The 5,863-nt window shown below is 41.8% G+C and overlaps 1 pseudogene; it reads right to left on the bottom strand.

Moving 5' to 3' along the window:
- Positions 1–926: 926 nt before the first annotated feature.
- LOC142424542 (high mobility group protein B1-like) lies at positions 927–1,575 on the bottom strand (annotated as a pseudogene).
- Between the last annotated feature and the right edge of the window lie 4,288 nt (positions 1,576–5,863).

Genomic DNA, 5,863 nt, shown 5'->3' on the forward strand with positions numbered 1-5,863 from the left:
TTTGCAGAGATGCAGAGATGCAGCTAGGCATCTTTGGCCGGCCCCGCTTGATAAATTCTACAGCAGACTCATAGGATTCTGGAGCAAGGCTCTGTCATCCTGGCAGATAATTTCTTTAAAAAATCATTTTATTGGGGGCTCATACAAGTCTTATCACAATCCATACATCCATCCATTGTGTCAAGCACATTTGTACATTTGTTGCCATCATCATTCTCAAAACATTTTCTTTCTGCTTGAGCCTGGCAGATAATTACTGTCTTTTTTGAGAAAATCATTTTTGACTTGTTACTGGGCCTTAGAAGACACTGAAAATGTCACCTGAACTGGATGTTGTCTGATCCATAGTCATCAAGTTGAACAGAAAAGTCCTTCATTGTCAAATAGAAGTAGTATATATAAGTTCAGACTCAAACAGAACCTGAAGGCACAATTTAAGTTATATTAGAAAGTGGCCGGGGTCTTAAAGGCTTGAAGATAAACAAGTAGCCATTTAGCAGAGAAGAAACAAGCCCACATGGAGAAAGCACACCAGCCTGTGTGATCATGAGGAGTCAACGGAATCAAGTAACAGGTATCAGAAAACCCCAAACTAACAAACAAGAGAAACAAAACACATATTGTTCAGAATGAGGGGGGTTGGAGCCGAGACCCCAAAACCATCTGTAGATTATAGGACAGCCCCTCACAGAAGGGTCACAAGCAAGGGATGAGTCAACAAAGGCACAGTATAGCAATACACATTCAATGCCATGAAGTTCAAAGGAAACCAGCCACTGACTCCCAAGTCTCTCTCCCTGTAGATTCATGTAGGGTGCATCTAATTCTTTTTTTTTTTTAACATTTCAATTTTTTTCTTTAAAAGGAGTGAGTTGTGTACATGGGGTTAAAGGCTTTATAGAAAAAAACACTGCACTAGAACCAACTTATTTATCATCATCTTCATCTTCTCCATCCTCTTCCTCCTTTTCATCTTCCTCATCGTCTTCATCCTCCTCTTCCTCCTCCTTTGTCTTCCTCCTCCTTTGTCTTGCTTCCTCCTCCTTTGCCTTGCTTTTTCTCGGCCTTGATGACTCCTTTTTTGCTGGGATCAGGCTTCCCTTCAGCCTGGTCCGCAGCGATATCCTTTTCATATTTCTCCTTCAGCTCAGTGGCCTTCTTCTCGTCAGGTTGCAAGTCATCGGCTGCAGTGTGATTCCACATCTCTCCCATGACAGGCCGGGGTGCTCACCTTTGACTTGGGGGCGATACTCAGAGCAAAACAAGAAACAGGCCGAAGGAGGCCTCTTGGGTGCATTGGGATCCTTGAACTTCTTTTTTGTCTCCCCTTTAGGCGGGGACGTTCAGTTTTCATTTCTCTCTCTCATCACGGGCCTTGTCTGCCTTATCCCCATCTTCAGATCCCCTGCTCCTTAGCAGACGTGGTCTCCCACCTCCCTGAGCACTTCTGAGAAAACTCTGAGAAATCCACAGAGGCACCGGGTGCTGCTTCTTATGTTCCTCCCCGCAAGTTTGCACAACAAATGCCTGTAATGACATTTTGCCTCTCGGCTTCTTAAGACCGCCTTTGCCCATATTGTTATGGTTTCATTTCGCCCACGGGACACAGAGTCGCCCAGTGTCTTCTGGCTCTGCCTGCCCGGCGCTGTCTCTATGGAGCTCTGGGTACTGCACTGGCCAGATGCCGATGCATCTAATTCTTCCAGTATGAAATTATGACGTGACATGTGAAATGGTGTCCCCAAAGCCAAATTCAGTAGTGTTTCAATGCTCTAAGTTTTTCCTGAGGACAGGTTATGTTAGACAGGGTTCTCTAGAGAGATAAAACCAGATTGCTGATAATTATATATGTATATATTTATAAAGATAGATATATAACACATAAATGAACAATTAAATTATAAACAGATTGATATATAATACAAGAAATGAAGAGTTAAATTATAAAGCATTACAAATGGATCAGTGCGACTCACTCCCATGAGAGAGCTGTGAGACACTGGCAGTCCTTCAAGTCTTGAGGGCCATCAGGTAGTCCTCTGTAGAGAGAGCTAGGCTATCCCAGTACAGGCAGCAAACGGCAAGGCAGGTCACCAACTGTCAGCCAGGTCACCAACTGTCAGTCCCCAGCTCAAGAGATATAAATTTCAATCGTGTGATCTTAAAGGGATCTCAGCTTACAGCGACACAGTCCATAGGCTAGGCGTGCCACAGGTAGTGACCTCTTTAAATTGAGATACAGAACAAGTAAGGCAGCCAGCTGCACACTGGTCCAATGATCAAAGAGCGAGAGACAAGAAAGGCAAGGCTCACCGAGCCATTTATCTCTACACCCTTCAATTAATCCCACTTGTGTTTATCAGCCAGGCTGGCTCAATAAACTATCTCACAGGTCATGTAGGCAACTTCTGCCTAGCTTGTATCAAGATTTCAGACTCCCTTAAGGAATGATGTTCAGCTTAAACTTCCTTATTTGTAGAACTAGTTTATAGACACAGTTCACTCTCTCCTGTGTGCGAATTTTTAGAGTCTTCCCGGAAATTTGATCACTCAGATCTCAACTAAGGACTAACCTTGCAAGAAAGTCTTTCTAAGGTTAGCATTTTCAGGTGTTCAATGTTAAATCTTTTTTTTTTTTTGCACAGTGGAATTTAGCATTTTCCTCTCTGCTTGTTAATATGTTTCAAATATATAAAATAATTTAAGAAACATAGGAAAGGTGTTTTCATGTTGTTGATAGCATTTCTTAGATGTGAATTTTTATTCAAAATCTCTGAACTCAGATAATTTACTCTGTCTACTTTTATAAAAGCTCAAGGTTACATGGTTAAATGGAATGAAATGAACATTATAAATATAAATTAAAATAAAAAACAATCTAGTTAGCATTTATAGATATTACTGTGAAATATTGTTCTATAAGTTTTGCAAAAGTTTCGTAAACATTATTAAATCCAACTCCATCCCTCAAAGCCCAACCTTTTATGTACAAGAAGATGATGAGGTGAATTCGTAAAGCTAGGTCCAAAGCTAAACCGCCCTGTAAGAGAGCCAACAGTAAGCTGGCTTAAGAAGCCAAGATGCTTATTTCGCTCACACCTGCTGCTTCCAAGGTAGAGGCTCAGCTAGATGGGGCAGCTCTGTCGTTTGTATCAGGTGATTTTACACATATTGATTTTTGAGTTCTTGCAATAGAGCCAGTGTGAATGAATCCAGAGCCAGGAATTCCCTCTTAGGCAAATGAAGTGACAATTGATCACAGCAGTTCTGCTCATATACCATAGGACATTTATTTGCTACATTCCTAGGAGCAAGGGACTAACAGATGTTGGTGAACCCCTAGCGATCTCCCCTACAGCTCAAGTGAATTTTCATCTCAGGTGTAAAGTAGGATATTGTGAGAGGTAAGATAAGGTGTTAACTTGGCTGGATCATAATTCTCTGTTTGCCAGCGATGATGTAGTCATCCTCCATGATGAGGTCTGACAATGTAATCGCTTCCATGATGAGATCTGCTAGGAGTAGGCAATTAGATGGAAGGGAGTTCCCTTGGAGGTGTGACCTGCATCTAATCTATGTGAGTATTCTGGTAAAACGAGACAGCTTTTTGCTTGTTCTGTATCCTGCATTCAACTTTCATGATCTGACCTCTGATCTTAGAACTTGAGCCAGCAGCCTGTCTTATTACTTGCTGATCTTGGCGTTTATTAGTGACTATGTCCTGAGGCCACAGCTTACCATCTGACCTGATGATCTTGGGTTTATCAGTTTCTGAGGCTATGTAAGTCAGGAGAAGGCTCCAGTCTGGTATCAGGCTCATGAACTTTGAACTTGCCAGCTTCTACAATTTTGTGAGCTGTTTTCTTGAGATAAATCTCTCTCTCTACACACTCTTATGCACACATGTGTGGGTGCCCTCGCGCACGTGCACACACACACACACACACACACACACACACACACACACACACACACACACAGTCTCCAAAGCCACCTTTCCATGCTATCCCCAACTTCTCCTCTTGTGCTGGGCCAGGCATAGGCAAAGCCGCGAGCCTGCTGCTGGTGCAGCCCCTGCCCAGCCCAACCACACACTCAGCAAGGCCAGCCTCCTGTGTCCATGGATAAAGCGTTCAGACTTTGTCCGGTGGGCTCCCATAAAGGTTTAACATCATAGGCTTTAGGAGATTTCACTACAGCTTGTCTGGGGAGTGCCGGTATATAGTATGAGCTGCATAGAATGTTCCAATTGTCTACTGCCTGATGCACAGAACGTATTCTGGAGGGGAAGCAATGCATGCCTATCTGTATTCATGGAGGAGATGGAGCAATTTCCTACAATGACGTCGAAGGCATCACTTGGAAAATTGCCCTAATAATCTGTGCGAGGAGAAGATTTCAAGATGGAAAACTCATGATCATTTTCCATACATATTTATCCAAACTCTAGTTAGTATTTTACTTCTGTGTAGTTTGCACTCTTGAGCAATATGCAATGCCCACCTTGACCCCAAACCAGTCCTCAGCTATCAGACTTTTTCTGATAATACTTTCTAACCTCCATATGATGATGATGATTTCAAAGTTTAGTTGTACTTTCCTTAATAGAAATCTAGAGACATCAGGGAAACATACCAAGTCCTGGCATCTCCTTTATACCCTGTCTGTTATCTTACTTGTGGATCTATAACATAATATCCAAATTCCCAAGGTTATTATGTCTATAAATGAGCTACTTATGTTTGTATTCCTGACGAACAAATAGTGGCATTTTGATTTGTTAAATTTGAGATTATGTTTTGAAGTTTTTAGAATGTTTTTATTATTTTATTATATCATTTCCTAAGATTTTTGTAGCTTTATTTAAAAGCCAATATTGGTGGAAATGAATAGAACAAACCAAACCAAAACAAAAATGCTGCCAAACTCACTGCCATTGAGCCATTTCTAACTCAAAGTGACTTTATACTGTGTATACCGGGTTGTAAATCTTCCCGGGAATAGATAGTCTCCTTATCTTTCTCCCTCGGGTGGCTAGTGGGTTTGAACTGCCAACCTAGTGGATAGAAATCCAATGGTAATCCAAGAATAGATACTAGATGGTGATGACCAACAATAAAGGTTTATAGATTTTATTGACTGGGAATGCATTAAAAACTCCCCAAACCGTTGAGTTGGGCATTTATTTCAGTTCTGCATGATAAGATTTTGCATCTCTCAGATACACACAGATACATAGATATGTGTATGCATGTGTTTTTTAAATTTTAATAATCCTTTGTCTAAATGTAAATTCTCCCCACTTGCACAAAATGATCCCGTTGCTAAAAGTGTCACCCATTATGCATTGAGCTGATACAACTATGCGTAATGAGGAAGAATGTCCTCCAGAGTCATTTTCTGGTGGTGGAGACAGCTCTGCACCAAGCGATCGCCCACAGTCCCTGGGCTAGTCAAGAACAGCCAGCCACTCAACAGGTGCCGAATTTGACTTAGGCACAGAGCAGCCGGCCAGAGGTCACTTCCAGACCAAACCCTGACCTAGGACGGAAGCAGGACACTGATCCAAACTGCTGCCGACCCATAGCCCTTTGAACTTGCAGAGTGTTTTAAAAACACTCTTGTCCTCTCCCAAATTAGAAAGACTTACTAATTAATCTACTACCTCATAGATGTACCACAAAACTCTTGAGCGGCGAGGGAAGCTTAGCTATTTCTGCTTCACTTTCTCTTTCCTTTCTTTTTAAACCTCTCTTTCCTTCCGCCTTTGTTTCCTTCTTTCCAATAGACAGAAATCCATTCGGTAGAAATGTTTGTGTCATATGTTGAGAATTCAGATTCATGAGCTGCAAATGTGGTCTCT

This window comes from Tenrec ecaudatus, chromosome 13 (assembly GCF_050624435.1).
Source record: "Tenrec ecaudatus isolate mTenEca1 chromosome 13, mTenEca1.hap1, whole genome shotgun sequence".
Taxonomy (NCBI): Eukaryota; Metazoa; Chordata; class Mammalia; order Afrosoricida; family Tenrecidae; genus Tenrec; species Tenrec ecaudatus.